Source organism: Panthera uncia (assembly GCF_023721935.1).
Source record: "Panthera uncia isolate 11264 chromosome B3 unlocalized genomic scaffold, Puncia_PCG_1.0 HiC_scaffold_1, whole genome shotgun sequence".
NCBI classification, from domain to species: Eukaryota; Metazoa; Chordata; class Mammalia; order Carnivora; family Felidae; genus Panthera; species Panthera uncia.
Genome location: NW_026057582.1, coordinates 134,448,207 through 134,466,665, shown reverse-complemented (window position 1 = coordinate 134,466,665; position 18,459 = coordinate 134,448,207). Strand labels below are relative to the sequence as shown.

At 37.0% G+C, this 18,459-nt stretch overlaps 1 protein-coding gene across 4 annotated transcripts in view; it reads right to left on the bottom strand.

Moving 5' to 3' along the window:
- AGBL1 (AGBL carboxypeptidase 1) overlaps window positions 1–18,459 on the bottom strand; it is a 318,376-nt gene that overhangs the window by 220,618 nt on the left and 79,299 nt on the right. The window lies entirely within an intron of this gene.

The following is an 18,459-nucleotide window of genomic DNA, read 5'->3' as shown; positions in this document are numbered from 1 at the left end:
CAGTTGAGTGTCTGACTTCAGCTCAGGTCATGATCTCATGGTTCGTGGGTTTAAGCCCTGCGTCGAGCTCTGTGCTGACAGCTCAGAGCCTGGAGTCTGTTTCAGATTCTGTGTCTCCCTCTCTCTCTGCCCCTCCCCTGCTCTCGCTCTGTTTCTCTCTCTCCCCCACTCTAAAAAGTAAATAAACATTAAAAAAAAAATTTCAAAGAACGAATGAACGAAAGAACGGAAGGAAGGAAGGAAGGAAGGAAGGAAGGAAGGAAGGAAGGAAGGAAAACCTCTAGCATTTCACCTGGAGCAGCACTGGCTCCAAAAGTCTGGATACACCCCCACCCTCCCTGCCCATCCCATTTGCCCAATTGATGTATTAGTCTCTTACATGTTTTCATTTGAAAACCAATATAGAATTAAGATGAAAATGCATTTTCTCTAGGTTTTTTGTTTGTTTGTTTGTTTTGTTTTGCCAAGTCTGATTTCATAGTACCTGATTCAAACATCCAATGGAACAATTCAAAAGACAACAAGGTAAGGACATGTTCAGCTGAAATCAGACCAGATTAAGGGGTGGGCCAGCTTGGCAAATAGAATGAGCCCCACAATATCACTTGTCAAAATCAGGAACATATAACCAGTTAATTCACATTTCTACACAGCATTCAATCCCATATACAACTGATTCAATAAAAATAGGTATCACTCCCACTGTTAATACTAAGTTAATACTAGGTTAGTACTAAGGTTGAGGTTTTAAAGCTATGTCTTGAAACCAACAACTCTCTGTGAAGAACTAGCCAAACACAGAAAAGTCAACAGTAAAACCTTGGGCTGTGCCAGCAGCTCTCAGACCACCCAGCCGACAATCACTTGAAGTCACCCATTCAGACTGGCTACCATTTTGGACCCCATCACCTTTTGGACCACATTACTTAACAGATATGAGTAAGAATAATTTAATTTCTGAGATTATAAATCCATTAATAATCTTGGCAAAAAGTTGTCAGAATGGGAAATTGTAAAAGAAAAAATTTTAAAGCCAAGAACTAATGATTATCTCCTTTAACGTTAAAAAAAGAACAAAGAAATCCTTTGAAAGACACTTCAACACTCATTCCTGACAAAGACAATCAAGAAAATAAGGATTGATGGATACTGCCTACTTTACAAGTCACTGTAAAGTGTAAAGGTACATTCCAAAGACAAAAGTATTGCAGAAAAACATGTTCATTAATTCATAAAATATTTATGGTCACAACATTACTCTTCTCCTGAGGAACTCAGCAGTTAACAGGTCCTACGAGGACCACACAGTCCAGGGATCATCATCAAGTGGCAGCAGAAGGCAGACGCTATGTATACCTTGTTCTGTTCATTTCTGAGCGCCAACCCAGCACAGTGATCAGCATGTGGTAGGCAGCTATCCATCATTAGCTAAGAAATAAACGAAACCCAACCCTTATTTTACTGCTGTCAGAATATTTCTTCTCTGGGCAGCCAATATCTAAATTAAAACTGTGTCTTTTTTTTTTTTTTACTGTCAATTCAACAGATTTAATTATGGGATATTGATTTTTCCTATCATCTCTGTCTTGGCAAGGGCTTCTGTACTGCTGCTGTCTGCTTTGGATTAAAAGTCACTGTAATTTCCTTGTTAGGGAGAAACCTTTAATGAAAAAATTCCATGTAAAGCTCAAAGCCATTAACACTGAGAAAAATAAAATATTGTGTTTTTTTTTTAATTTTAATGTTTATTGGGGCGCCTGGGTGGCTTGGTCGGTTAAGCGTCTGACTTCGGCTCAGGTCATGATCTCACGGTCCGTGAGTTCGAGCCCCGCGTCGGGCTCTGTGCTGACAGCTCAGAGCCTGGAGCCTGTTTCAGATTCTGTGTCTCCCTCTCTCTCTGCTCCTCCCCTGCTCATGCTCTGTCTCTCTCTGTCTCAAAAATAAATAACCGTTAAAAAAAATTAAAAAAATTTTTAATGTTTATTTATTTTTGAGAGAGAAGGAGAGTGATAGAGTGCGAACAGGAGGCGGGGGGGGGGGGGGGCAGAGAGAGAGGAAGACACAGAATCCAAAGCAGGCTTCAGGCACCCTCTGGTCAGCACAGAGCCCGACCCAGGGCTCAAACGCACTAGCCATGAGATCATGACCTGAGCCAAAGTCAGCCACTTCACTAACTGAGCCACCCAGGCACCCCCCAAAATTTTTTTAAATAAAACTGCAGTGGGAGTTGCATTCTTATCTCAAATGTAGGAGCTGATGAAGAAATTTATAGCTGAGGCCTCCCAAAGAAACTCAAAAATTAGGTTCTTTAGTGGACCACAGGATTAAATAACACCCCAAGCTTCTCTTCCTGAATGGAAAGAATTCATAGCTCTTTCCTTGTTCTCTTTTTCTGTCTCTCAGACACTTATTTCATATTAAGGTCATTTATCCTTATGGACCAGAAAGCAGACCGTGCATTTACATCTCCCCAGTGAGTTCATCGAGCCAAAAGGTTTCTCTAGCGAGTAACAACTCCTCCCTTCCCTGCTAAGTAGGAAAGGTAACAAGAAAGGTGATTCTCTGCTTTCTCTAGAGAATGTCAGTGTGTTTAACTCTGGTATATAATAAAATCTAGATGAGTCTCTTGGGGCAAAGAACACAGATGTAAAAAAATAATTTCTGCTCATTGGTCTTTATAGGTTCCTGGACCCAGTTCTAACACGGGTGAGTTCTCCCAGACAAAACACAAAACCAGCAAGGTATCTGAGAATTCACCTCAATTCTGATACTACCCAGACGTAGCCTCACATCCACAAGGTGAGGGTTGAGTCCTACAAGACTGCCCCCACCCCACTTCAGATGCCAGCCACAAGCCCTGGGCTAATCTGTGCTACCGACCCACTGGCTCCAGCCTGGAGATTCTAATGATCTCCTCCTCAGGGTTCATTAATTTGCTAGTGGTGCTCACAGAATTCAGGAAGCACTTGTGTTTACCAGTTTATTAAAGGATATGATAAGGGATGTGCATTAACACCCAGATGAAGAGATGCACAGGGTGAGGTATGGAGAAAGAGTGTAGAGCTTCATGTCTTAACCAGTCTCCACCTGTTCACCAACCTGGAGTCTCTGCTAACCCTTCTGGGTCTCTATGGAGGCTTCACCATGCAGTCATGATTGAGTAAGTCACTGGCTGTTGGCTGATTCAACTTCCAGCCCCTCTCCCCTCTGCTGAGGTCTGGAGAGAAGACTGAAAGTTTCAGCCCTCATGGTGTATTCTGCTGGCAAGCAGCCCCAGCCCCAGCCCCTGAGTGGGGTGCAAAACGAAATACACTCGTATAGCCCTTATCACAAGAAATTCTCACAGTTGTAGGAGCCAGGAACCCTGGGCAAAAACCAAGCACATCTGACAAACACATTTTGGTCAAATGAATGACCACACATATATTTCTTCTAAATCAAGATACTGCAGGGGGTTTCAGTAGCTAGGAACATTAACCTTATCCCCTAAAAGCAATAGGGTCACCAATACCATCCTGGGTAAAAAACTGTAGAAAATTATCTGGGAGCTCTGGAGTTCCTTTTCCTTGAAGTCCTGGCAGGAGAAAGTGGAGACAGGAATGATAACACTTACAGTGCTGAAGAGAAAGTCAGAAAACAAATTTAATTTTAGTCTTGGCTTTGACACTTGTTACCATGCGATCTCAGGCAAGTTTCTTAATTTTGCTTGGCTCAGAGTCATGTTAAAGGGAAAGAAAAAAAGATTAGGACACATGATCTCTATCCAAGGTGATTTTCTTCTTTAAAAATGCATAATTCTAGAAAAGAATTTCAAAAGAAAAGAGAAAGAAATGCAGAGATACACAGGGGAAAGGAGGACCAGGAGGTGGGCTAAACAGCTTTATTTTTCAAAACACAGATTCATAGGACGAAAAATTGTCCATGATTTATCACCTCCTACCTGAATTGCAGCCATGGCCTCCCCACTGTTTTTCTCATCTCCTACCTCTCATAACGTTTCTCTCCCAATTTGATATAATTCCAAAATGATATCCAAATTCTTTCAATGGTCTTCCATTACCTAAAAAGAGGATGTGTGAACCACTTTGGCTGGCACTCAGCTCACTAATCCAACTTAACCTCCTTTTACCACCCAACAAAAACCCCAGTGCAACAGGCAAGCCAGATTTCCTCCTTGTTCCCAGAACAGTTTGGGCTCGCCAACCCATTAAATCCTCTCAACTGCTCATGGAACCATGTCTGAAATCTGATTATTTTCTTCTCTTTCTTTTTCTTAATCGACTATCTTTCAGAGAAGTTCCCAAGCCTGCCCCTTCTAGGAGACTTTCTTTGACTACTTCAATCCATAGCAATTTCTCCAGCCTCTGAAATCTCTTAGGAAAACAAAATGGTGAAAATGTGTGCATCTAGTCACCAAAGTCAGACTGTGCATTCAAATCCAGTTCTACCACTAACTCCATTAAATGTAAAACTCCTCAATATCAGATGAGAAATAATCCTGCCTCTCAGTGTCTACGTAAGGGCAATATCAGTATCTAATTTACAGGATTGTGTTCCTTTTGCTTCTTAGAATTAAGTAACATAACACATGGAAGGCACTTAGCAAAACGGTTAGTACATAATTCATGATCAATAAATGTTTGGGTTTTTTTAAAGCAATTCTTCACAGAAATCATGTTTGCATCATCATCAAATACTGTCCTGAGCTTTCAGTTATGTAAACTACACATTTAGATTATAAATCATTGGAGGAAAAATGAATTTTGTATGTTTATTGAATCCGCTGCAATTCTTGCCATCATGCCCTACATTTAATGACTCTCAATAACCACTTGTTATATAAAAGTTTAGAGATAAATTAGACCATCAATATAGGATAATTTTCCTTTTTTGATACTTAAAGCAAAGCATAAGAGAAAAATTAAAATAAGAAAGGAAAAACAAAACTGCATTTCTCACTTCATCCTCAAAACAGCATCCGTTTCCTTCCCCAAAGAGACTGTAGCACAGCAGGTGTCTGTAACTATCCTTACTCACATATTTCCAGCAAGAATTTGAACCCAGGTCTTTCATCAAATTGAAAATAGGTGGCCTGGAGGAAGTATAGAAATTTCGTTACCCAAAACACAATCTTCTAGTATCTTCTTTTTCCTCCTTGGTTACCCTCATTTATCCTTGACATACTCCATACCGTTTTCTTGCGGAAAAGGTTTTGTTTTGGCTTAAATCTTATCCACTTCCTCTGCAGCCCATTTACATTCTTCATCTGAGTCTCTCTCTCCCTCCCCCGCCCCCCCCCCCCCTCTCTCTCTCTCTCTCTCTCTCTCAGTTCCAGGATGTTAAAAAAAAAAAAAAAAGGCAAAGGAACTATTTATCGGTCTTCATAGACCAAGAAGGAGTATGGACAACCTTCTCTCTATTCTAGTAACTGGCTCCCTGATTTCTTTGGTTGTTCTAACCAAAACCAAATACCTTGTAGTCACCTTCAATCTTCAATGCCTCCTTATTTCACATCCCTAATCCCATTCACTATCCCATGCTGTGCCTTCAAAATATATACAGAAACCAACGACAACTCACCACTCTCACTACTACCATCCTGCCCAAACCACAATCATCTCTTACCTACACCGCTGCAAAACCTTCTGATTTTTTACCACACCAACCCCTTTCCTCATCATTTATTCTGCATAAAACAGCCTGAGACCCTTGTGATTTCTCTGCTTGAAATCTTCCAGTGACTTCCTAGAAGGCCTACTCCATACAACACCCTCCAGTGACTTCCAATCTCATTCTGAATGATATCCACCCTAGAAGGCCTACTCTTACCTTTCACTGTATTCTCCCTTCCCAGCGCTCACTTCACTCAATCCACACTAATTTCTTTGTGCTCCAGGCACACTTCACCCTCAGGGCATATGTGTTTACCGTTCCATCTATCTGACAGTCTCTTTTCCCAGATATCCATGGCTTTTTTCTCTCAGATTTGTGCATAAATGTCATCTTATTAGAGATAATCTTCCCCTTACCCCACCCAACCCTGTTACTCTCTATTCTCTTATTTATATTATTTTTCTTCATTGCACTTTACATTACCTGCCATTCTAGTATGTAGCCACCTGTAGTTTAGTTTGTGTTCTATCTTTCCACTAGAGTACAGGTTCAGTGATGACACGGACCCTCCCTGTTCTTGCTCAACCACTGTATCCTCAGCACCAAGAACAATTGCTGCTACGTGGTAGGCACTTCATCAATAGATAATGAATGAACAAAAGAATGAATAAATGAATGAGTGAATGGCCAAATGAATGAATTCTCCTTTATCTAGTTCTTGAGAAACATATTTGTTTGGTCTGAGTATATTTAACTTTCAGAATGGGTATGACTGAGTATGGATGTCATATTAATGTTTCCTCTCTGAAATGCTCAGATCCCTATCTTTTTACTGATGAAGAAGTAAGTTCAATCCTTTTCAATGGCTTAGTTCCCTCAACACTACTGGATACTTTAGCTTATTTCCACTAAGACCCATAATAAAATCAAACATATTTACCATTAGTCACCTGGTTCCATTATTTTATTCAGCAAGTCATCTCAGCAATATATAAAATCAAACCATCCTTCTAGCTAGCTCTTATGGACTGGGGAAAAAAAAGTGATCTTTGATCTATTGTGTATTTTAAACTAAAATATACACTTCAATCTAAACATATTTAATATAACTTTCACATCTCTTTATCAGAGAGAATAATTGTCAACGTTATATTTCACAGGAAAATTTTCTCTAAGAAAATACCTGCTCTTCTCCTCCCTCACTCCTCCTCCAAAGTGAGAAAAACCTCAAAAAAAAAAGGGGGGGGGAATAAAATGTACACATTTATTCATTCAATGCCAGTCCTTTTAGCCTAAGACAAGAAGATATCCTTTGATACTACTGTCCCACCTCCCTCCCCCGGGATACAGATTGGGTAACCACAATTATCAGGAAGGTGTTGTTTTCTCCTTTCACTTTGTCATCTGCTCTAAATTTACATTTCACTGGTCTCTGACAAGGATAGTGCAGCAGATGGCTAGTGAAATCTAATTAGTGATGTCTTACAAGTTGTGTCAAGACTCTTCAATAAGGTTGTTTTGTTGAAAAGCCACTGCCTGCGTGTTAGCTCTGTTCCCTGATTATTGGCAAAAGGAATCAGAAGTACGGGTCTTTATTTTACCTAGTTCAGAGCTTGCCAAGGGGAAACAACCTTTTTCCCCAAGGGCATTTGTCAAAAAAAAACAAAAAACAAAAACAAAAAACGAGCAGAGGCAATTGTTGAAGGTCATAGCTATCTGAGGTAGTGGAGAGCAGTTAGGCAAATGATGGACTAACCACAAAATTTAAAACTAAAAGCTGGGGAAAGAAATGTTTATAGGGGGATTTTAAAAGCTCTCACCCTTTGCTTGGAATGTAAATGGTTAGGATTGTGTGCATGCCTAGATCTTTGTGCATGCTTATGTGCATGCTCCAGAAAAGACCTGAGAAGGCCCTGGGTTTCACCTATCACCAAGTATGAAGTTCTGCACAAGCAGGAAGTGAAGACTAAGGCAGAGCTGCAAATGCCCAGACCGAGTGGTGTTGAAGGCATGCCCCCTCAGGACCACATGCTCTGAGGAGAGGCTATGGGACTTATTAGTTCAAGGCACCTAACAAAATCACTACCTAATAATTAAATTTATCATGAAGCTAGCCAAGTAGAAGCTTCAGTGGTCACACATGACAAACATTATGACTTTATAGAATTAGTTTAACAAAGTTACTAAACAAATAACAAACCCCAATAGAGAGGAAGGACCTAGTTTACAGAATTGCAACATTATGCTATTGAAAACTTCTAGCTTTCAGCCAAAAAATTATGAGACATGCCATTTATATACACACACACACACACACACATATATATATATACACACATATATATGTGTGTGTGTGTATATATATATATATATATATGCAGTAAATAGAAACTATCCATGTAGAAGCCCAGATATTGGACTTACTGACAAAGATTTAAATCAGGATTGTAAATATATTCAAAGAACTAAAGAAGACCAGGTCTGAAAAACTAAATAAAAATTATGAAAATCACGCCTCCATAAAGATATTATCAATAAAGAGATAGAAATTATACAAAAGAACCAAGTAGAAATTTTAGACTCAAAAAGCATTATAAATGACAAATTCACTAAAGGTGCTCAACAGAAGATCTGAGCAGACAAAAGAAATATCCAACGAACTTGAAAATTCATGCAATTGAGATTATTCAGTCTCAGGAACAGAAAGGAAAAAAAAAATTAATGAACAGTCTCAGACACCATTAGGGCACTCCCGAGTACACCAACATGCACTTAATGGGAGTCCCCGAAAGAGAAGAAAGAGAAAGACAAAGAAACAGAAAGAATAGTTGAATAAATAATGACCCAAAACTTCCTAAATTTAATGGAAAGCATTAGTCTACACATCCAAGAAAGTCATCAAACCCCAGGATAGATAACTCAAAGTGTGCAACTAGATACCTCATAACCAAAATGTTACAAGACGAAAGAAAGAAAGAAAGAAAGAAAGAAAGAAAGAAAGAAAGAAAAGAGAAGTAACCAATCCTATATGAGAGATCCACAATGAGATTAAAAACTGATTTCTCATCAGAAACACTGGAGACAAGAAGGCCATAAGATAACACACTCAAAGTACTGAAAGAATAAGACTGCCACCCAAGAATCATGTCTAGCAAAACAATCCTTTAGAAAATGAAGGAGAGGGGGTGACAGGTGGCTCAGTCAGTTAAGTGTGCAGACTCTTGATTTGGGCTCAGGTCGTGATCTCAAGGTTCCTGAGTTTGGGCCTGCGTCGTGCTGACAGTGCTGAGCCTGCTTGGAATTCTCTCTCTCTCCCTCTTTCTCTGCCCTTCCCCTGCTTGCTCTCTGTCCCTCTTTGTCAAAATAAATAAATAAACTGAAAAACTGAAGGAGAAATTAAGAAAATTCCAGATAAACAAAAAGAGAGAATTCATTGCTAACTGATCTGTCCTACAAAAACTTCTACAGGAAGACTTTCAGGCTAAAATGAAAGCAGATTAGATAGTAATGAGAATATGTGTGAAAAAAATAAAAGCACTGATAAAGGTAACGATGAAGGTAAATATAAAAGACAGTATGAATGTATTTTTATTGTAACTTTTTTCTCCTATCTTATTTAAAAATCAACTGCATAAGTAATAGTTGTGAACTGTGTTGATGAGCATACAATGTATAAAGATGTGATCTGTATGATAGCACAAAGGAAGAGGAAATGAAGCTATATAAGAACACATTTTTGTATGTTATTGTAATTAAGCTTGTATTAATCTGAACTAAATTGTTATAAATGAGCATATTAATTGTAATATCCAGGGAAAATTCTCAGAAAACAATTTTTAAAAATTATAAAAACAATGACAGATTAGTTTAAGTATCATACTAGATAATATTTGGGGAACACAAAATGTGGCAGGAATGAGAGGACAACAAAAAAGACACAGAAATATAGGAAACAAATATCAAAATGGTAGAAATATATCCTCCCTGATCATTAATTGCATTAAACATGGATTGATTAAATCATTCAATCTAAAGATAGAGATGAACAGAATGGATGTTTTAAAAAAATAAGTGTTAGAGCTATATAAACTTTCAGTAGGATATATACTTTATATTCAAAGGCACAATGGATTAAAAGTAAAAGGATGTTAAAAAATATACCATACAAACAGCAATTATAAGAGATCCTGAGTGGTTATACTACTGTCAGACAAAATAGATTTCAAGTCAAAACCAGTTCAAAGAGGGAAAAAAAAAAAGGTTATTATGAAATTGTAAAGACTCTGGGGCGCCTGGGTGACTCAGTCGGTTAAGCGTCCGACTTCAGCTCAGGTCACGATCTCACAGTCCGTGAGTTCGAGCCCCACATCGGGCTCTGGGCTGATGGCTCAGAGCCTGCAGCCTGCTTCTGATTCTGTGTCTCCCTCTCTCTCTGCCCCTCCCCCGTTCATGCTCTGTCTCTCTCTGTCTCAAAAATAAATAAACGTTAAAAAAAATTGAAATTGTAAAGACTCGATTCATCAAGAAGATATAACAACTGCTAACATATATGTACCACTAGCAGAGTATCACAATATATGAAGTAGAAACTGCCAGAAACAACGTGAGAAATAGGACAACTCAGCCATAACAGTTGGAGATTTCAATTCCTCCCTTTCAGTCATTAATAGCACAACTCTACAGAAGATGAACAAGAGAAGATAAGACTTGCCTAACACTATAAACCAATTAGACTAACACAACTATTGAACACTTGGTCCCACAACAGCAAAATGTACATTCTTCCCCAGTGCACATGGAGTGCACTTCGAGATGGATCACATGACAGGCCATAACGCAACCTTATCTTAACAACAACAGCTAGCCCCTCAAGATCCTGGAAACTTTGCTTTCAAATTCCTTAGAGACTTACATTACCCCTAACTCCCACTAACTAAAAGTATTATAAATGTAAAAGATTTAAATAACACAAGGCATGTTCTGTGACCCGAAGCAAATGAAATTAGAAATCAATAACGAAGAGAAATGTGAGAAATTCACAAATGTGTGGAAATTAAACAACGCACTACTAAATAATCAATGGGTCAAAGCAGAAATCACAAGGGAAATTAGAAAAAATCTGAGAACAATGCATAGAAAGCACAATGTATTAAAAGCATGAGACAAAGCAAAAGCGTGCTTAGAGGTAAATACATAGTTACAAGTGCCTATATTAGAAAAGGAGAAAGACCTCAAATCAATAATCTAACTTCCATCTGAAGAAACTAGAAAAAAAGCGGAATTAAACCCAAACCAAGCAGAAGGAAGGAAAAAATAAAAATTAAAACAGTAGTCAATGAGACAAAGACTAGGAAACAATAGAGAACTCAATGAAGTAAAAATTGGTTCTTGGAAAATGTATAAACTTTAAGCTAAACTGACAAAAAAGAGAAAAGATGTAGATTATTAAAATAAGGAATGAGAGAACATTATTATTAACCTTATAGATGTTAAAAGGTTTAAAAGAAAATACCATTAACAACTCTACACCAACAAATTAGCAAATCTAAAGGAAATGGATGTATGAGAAAGACACAACCTACCTAATCAGATTCAAAGAGAAATAGAGAATCTGAACATAACAGTAATAAATGAAGAAATTTAATTAATAGTAAAAAAATGTTTCCGGAAAATAAAGCCCAGGATCATATGGCTTCACTGCTAAATGCTACTCAACTTTTTAAAGATTAAAATCAATTTTTCACAAACTCTTTCAAAACATAAGAGAAGAAAAAACACTTCCCAACTCCTTCTAGAAATCTGGTATTACCCTGATACCAAAACCAAAGATATCACAGAAAAGAGAACTGAAGATCAATATCCTCTATAAATGTAGATCGAAATATCCTCCACAAAATAACTGTCAAACCAAATTCAACAATATATAAAAATGATTATACATGTTGTTCACAAGCAAGTGGGATTTATTCTAGATTTGGAAAGTTTGTTCAACATGAAAATCAATGCATGTTGAAAATCAATCAATGTAATACATCATATTAATAGAATAAAGGACAAAAACACACATTATCATCTCAGCACATGCAGGAAGCCATTTTACAAAATCCAATACCTTTTCATGATAGAAAAGACTAAGAAATAAACTAAGAATAGAAAGGAAATTCTTCAACCTAACAAGGGTTATCTGTGACAAACCCACAGCTGTCATTATACTTCATGGGGAAAGGTTGAAAGCTTTTCCCTAAGAAATGGAATAAATCAAGAATGTTTGCTCTCACCACATGCCCTCAACATCATACTGGCAATTCTAGTCAGAAAGAATTAAGCAAGAAAATGAAATAAAAAGCATCATAGTGGAAAGCAAGAATTAAAACTATCCTGATTGGCAGGTGTCATAATGTCGTATATATAAAATTCTCAAGAATCTACAAAAAAAATTAGAGCTAATAAATATATTTAGCAAGAATGCAGAATGCAAAATCAAAATGAAAACATCAACTATGTTTCTGTATATTAGCAATGAACAGCCTGAAAATAAAATTAAAAAATAATTCCATTTATAATAGCATCAAAAAGCAGAAATACTTAGGAATCAGTGTAACCTAGGAAATGCAAGACTTGTACACTTAAAACTACAAAAAAGTATTGAAATTAAAGGACACTAAATAAATGGAAAGATATCCCTGTTCATAAATTTGAAGACTTAATTTGTTAAAATGGTGGTACTTCCCAGATTGATCCAAAAATTCAACACCATCTCTATCAAAATTTCAGTGTTTTTTTTTTTTTTTCAAAATTGGACAACCTGATCTTAATATTTATATGGCAATACATGGGACAAAGAATAGAACAAACAATCTTGAAAAAGAAGACCAAAGTTGAAGAACTCATATTTCCCAATTTTAAAATCTTCTACAAAGATGCAGTTATTAAGATAGTATGGAACTGGCATAAAGACAGGCATATAGCAGAATGGAAACAGAACTGAGGGTCCAGAGATAAACCTACATTTTTGGTCAGTTGATTTATAACAAGGGTGTCAAGACAATTGAATGAGGAAAGAATAGTGCAAGGAAAACTGAACACCCACATGTAAAAGAATAAATTTGGACCTTTACCTCAAATCATACACAAAAATTAACTGAATAAATCATAGCCGTAAATATTAGGACTGAAATTATAAAATCCCTAGAAAGAAACACAGGATTACATCTTTGTGACCTTAGACTAAGCAATGGTTTCATAGATATGGCACCAAAAGCAAAAATGACAAAAGAAAATAGTAGATAATTAGATTTCATCAAAGTTAAAAACTCTTGGGCATCAAAGGACACCATTAAGGAAGTGAAAGACAACCCACAGAATGGGAGAAAACAATTATAAATCACATATATCATAAGACAAATAACCCAATTAAAATCTGGACAAATTATTTGAATAGGCGTTTCTCCAAAAAGACATATAAATGACCAATAAGCACAGGGAAAAACAGTCAAAATCATTAGTCATTATGTAAATACACAACAAAACCATCGTATCATTTCACACCAACTAGAATGGCTAAAAATAAAACAAAATGTTATGGAATGTGGATACATTGAAACTCTTATACATTCTAGTGGAATACAAAATGGTGCAGCTATTTTGGAGTACTTTTGCAATGTCTTAAAATAACAAAGACAGAGTACCCATGTGACCCAGTAGTTCCACTCCTAGGTATATATCCAAGGGAACTGAAAAAGTGTGTCCACATAAAATCTCATGCGTGGATGTTCATAGCAGCATTATTCACAGCAACCAAAAAAGTGGAAATAAGCCAAATGTCTATCAACTGACGAATGGATAAACAATGTGGTGTATCCATTCAAGGGAATATTAAGCCATAAAGAAGTAAAGTTCTAAAACACACAACATGGATGAACTTTGAAAACACTATGCTAAGTGAAAGAAGCCAGATATAAAGAACCACATATTATTATGATACTATTTTTATAAAATGTCCAGAAGAGGCAAATTCATAGAGACAAAATACATTAGTGATTTTCAGGGACTGTGGGGAGAAGAGAATGGGAGTGACTACTAATAGGTACAGTGTTTCTACTGAGGTGATGAAAGCGTACTGGAATAAGATAGTGGTAATGGTTTTGCTACTTAGTGAATATATTAAAAACCCAAAAGCCCACTTTGGGGCACCTGGGTGGTTCAGTCGGTTCAGTGTCCAGCTCTTGATTTTGGCTCAGGTCACAATCTCACAGTTTGTGAGTTCGAGGCCCTTGTCAGGTTCTGCACATCACAGAGCCTGTTTGGGATTCTCCCTCTTTGCCCCTCTCCCACTCACTCTCTCTCTCTCAAAATAAATGAATAAACTTAAAAAAAAACCCACTTAATTACATACTTGAAATGACTGAATTGCATAGTATGTGAATTATAGCCAAATTCTTTGAAGGCAATTACCAAAATTAAAAAAAAAAATACATTACATACTACAGATACTCCATCAATTAGCCCCTAATTACTGAGGATTTGCTTGATCAATATATATACACCTATTTACATACTGAAACTTGGAATAACCTGTCCTCAAACTTCTTTTTTTTTTTTATAGCTCAAGCTCTTATTTATTAATAATCTATTTGGAAATGAAATGTAGAAGAGCCTTAGGAATAATGTTAGCAATTCTGAAGCTATTCAGCTGACTTTCCAAGATTTCTCACATATATGAAATCATAGCAATGATACATTAAAATACATCTAACATACTGAATATACTTATGTTAGTAACTATATTCATTTTGTATATCTTGATTCCACTCATTTATTAAGGGTCTTGTTTAAATTATATCAGCTTTTTTGACTCATCCTCAACTTTCTTGCCCAATGTGTGAATCTCCAGCTTTCATTTTGAGGTCAGTCACAAGATGCTGGTAAATTCTCTGAAAAGTAATGATCATCAGTAAGCCATGAGACAAAGACAAAGCTTCCCTCCACAAACCTATGCAGCATGAAAGGAATTTCCATCAGCTGGCACCATAAAGCTCTTAAGTCCCACCTACATGATGGATGTTTATCTGTCTGTTCTTTAGAAGAAGAAAATAGTGCACCAACGGTCCATTTTGTCTGACAAGTCAGCATGGCACAGACCCTACAATTATTCTGCTTTTTCACAGCTAACATAAAAATAGCTCAGAGTGGAGACTGATAACCAAGGGAGCCGCACCTGAAAAGCTGCTACGTATTAATAGATGACACCCTTGATGGTATGATATGATGTTAATTAATTTGAGCTTTCTCAAATTGAGTATTCCCTTATCCCCCTCCATTTACATAACAAGGGAATGTTGCTGCTGCACATTTGAAACTTGGGTTTCCCAGCTGCTAACCAGGTCACTACTTTTACTGAACACCTTGTGGACAGTTTAAGATGGCAGAATGATTTATTTACCACTTTAGCTTCCTTTAATGCATTTTAAAATGCACACTTCCTGCTAGCTAAATAGAAACTCAAAACTCATTCTATGGGGCACTTGGCTGACTCAGTCAGTAGAGCATGCAACTCTTGATCTTGGCTGGGGACATGAGTTTGAGCCCCACATAAGGAACAGAGTTTACTTTAAAACAAAAAACAAGGGGCACCTGGGTGGCTCAGTCGGTTGAGTGTCCGACTTCAGCTCAGGTCACGATCTCACGGTTCGTGAGTTCGAGCCCCGTGTCAGTCTCTGGGCTGATGGCTCAGAGCCTGGAGCCTGCTTCCGATTCTGTCTCCCTCTCTCTCTGCCCCTCCCCCATTCATGCTCTGTCTCTCTCTGTCTCAAAAATAAATAAACATTAAAAAAAATTTTTTTTTAAAAATAAAACAAAAAACAAAAACAAACACAAACAAACAAAAAAAAAACAACTCATTCTACGAAACTAGTTGAGAACTGTAAATACCAGTTAGTGGAGGTAGCAGTCTATATTCCACAATAAATAAATGTATTCAATGCACATTCCCTCTTTTCGCTCTGAAACAGCACTCTTTAATGTTCTTACAGGCACTCTTGCTCTGGGACCTTTTCTTCAATTTTGAAAACATTTCCGTGTGTAATCTGAGCTTCCCTGCTTCCATTTCACTTTGTTCAAAGTGTCTAGTCACAGATGCTAACCTTTCTCAAACCTATACCATTCCTCCTTCCTGGAAACACAGCCCAGCCAAAATCCCCAGCCCACCATTTTCTTCTGAGGTAGAATAGATAATATTCAAAATTAACAATGGCAACTCTTTCTATTCTAGACAGAAATGATCATTAATCCTTTTGCTGACTTTTGTTGGTTGTCAGCTCTTGAGTGGGCAAGATATCTAGGATACTTATAATTGTGTCTAGCCATTTTTACTAAACAGTCACTTTGTTTTGTATGTATGAAGAGAATAAACAGAGGTTCCTTGACCCTTTGCTTCTCTTAGTTTTACAGAAAATAACATTAAAGAAGGGGATATTCTTTTCTTTTCCCAAATTGGTGATAATTATCCCCACCAGTATCTTCTATTTTTTAAAAGAATACACAAAAACAAAATAAAATATACTTTTCAATTCTCTAATTTTGCAGGGATGTATGAGGATTAAAAATATGCATATATATTTGGGGGGGGTCATATGGGTAGCTCAGACAGTTGAGCATCTAACTCTCAATTTTGGCTCAGGTCACGATCTTGTAGTTCATGGGATCGAGCCCCACATCAGCTCCACACTGACAGTGTGGAACCTGCTTGGGATTCTCTTTCTCCCTCTCTCTTTGCCTCTTTCTCAATAAATAAATAAACATTTAATAAAATATATGAGAACACAAACATCTTACACAATAAGAGAATGATACAAAATAATATTGTTATTTTATCATTACTTGAAGTTTTTATCTCCTCACAATGCCAGTTACCAAACTCAATGATCAATCAGATCACGTGGCAAATCTGGGATAAAAATTTGGGAACCCAGTGAACATCTGGCTGAAATTTCTCGCCAAAGGGTGAAAAACACTCTGGTTATAGCTGAAGGTTTCTGTGCTAATTATGACTCTAAATTATTCAGTTTTGTTGAAGAGGCATTTATGAAGCACCCTTTGCACCAAGCACTGTGATTGCAACTAAAGATACATGAGCGCAAAAGTGCCTTGAACATAATCCCAACTAGTTCACAGTCTGGTTACCGAGACCTGCCAACCACAAACTGTAAATATGTGAAGGAGATATAACAGGGATAGAGAAGCAATTAATTCTGAATCAGGGGTCAATTATAAAGAGGGAAGCATACCAGCCATTTATAATTATAAGTTAATGTGCTATGTCTCCCTGGGATATTTCTAATTATGAAATGAAGGACTCTATCTTCCGTTAATAGAATTTCCAATGTCTGTAAAATCTTAATGGAAAGGATTTTTATTTTAAACACTGAAGATTGAATACATGCACTCAACCATTATATCTCTAGGAACCTCCCTCCAAAATTACTGTAAAATATTTTAATAATATTCATAAATCTTCAAACACACAGAAAATAGAGGAGATGACAACAGACAAGAAATATCTAAATATTGAGAGACTGAAAGCAGATGGTCTAGTGCTATGTGATTTAGCGGATCAGAGATCCCTCAAATTTATACACCAAAAGGATGCAAGCCAATCTCCAAGAGTAAGAGATCAGAAAATGGGTGCAACTGGTGTCTCTGGCTATGAGACATACAGAAAATTTCCAAACACAGTTTGGATTGAAATTGAAATTGAATTGAAATTGACTGAAAGTCTGTATGAAAAGCAATCAGACCCTCAGGTCCCATCCTCCAAATTATAAGACTAAGCAACCTTTCCTACCCCTTCATGTCTGAGAGCTGAAGATTTATTCTCAAGTGATGGAACCATACAGATGCAGGGATATCAGGGACAGATGGGAGAAGGGTGAGATGCCATATTGAAAACAGGAGGACACCCTACAGCAAAAATAGAAAGAAATGTTCTTGAAAACTATCAGAGAGAAAAGACAAATTCCTTTCAAATAAATGTCAGTTACATTGTGTGTCGATTTAACATTATTAGTAATAAATAACTGAAAACAACAGAGAAAAAAAATTCAAAGTGCTGACTGTCCAGCTTGACAATTCTTAACTGTCAACTGGGAATTTTATGTCAGGATGAAATATCACTCAAGTGAAGATGGACTAAGGATATTTTCAGATAGAAAATAAAGTTCAGAGTTTACTTCTTATAAATCAGTACTGAAAAAACTACTAAAGGATGTACTTTAGAAAGAAGCAAAAACAACACACAGAGAGTGAGATGCAATTGGGTAAACTTGTGTAACTGCAGAATAGAAGATAATTGACTTTGCTTCCAGTAAGTGAAATTAAAGTTAAAAACATCAAAGAAGGTGAGAAACAGTGTTTAATGACTGGTTGAGTTTGTTAAAGTCCTCATCTCATTTGGGAAAGTATAGAGATATTGTATAACTTTAGCTAATTTATGGAACTTAATTAACTTTATTTTTTTTTCCAATTCTCATTTATTTTTGGCTCTTGGGGCAATGTCATCCTTTCAATACCAAAAAAAAAAAAAAAAAAAAAAAAAAAAAAAAAAAAAAAGGCAAGTTCAACACAAAGTAGAAATCTGAAGTGTAAGACAGAACAAAACCAAGGGTGGGCAGGGAGAAGGAAATAGCAAAAGGAAGATATGAGATGTTGCCAAAAGATGAAGGGTCTCCTTGTACCCTCTCTGGAGGAATGACTCAATAATTTAGGTGACAATATACACCTTTCCATAAATACACAAGAGGGCTGGGTTTTTGTTAAGAAAAGGTGGGCATGGGAGAGCCTTTCTGGGAG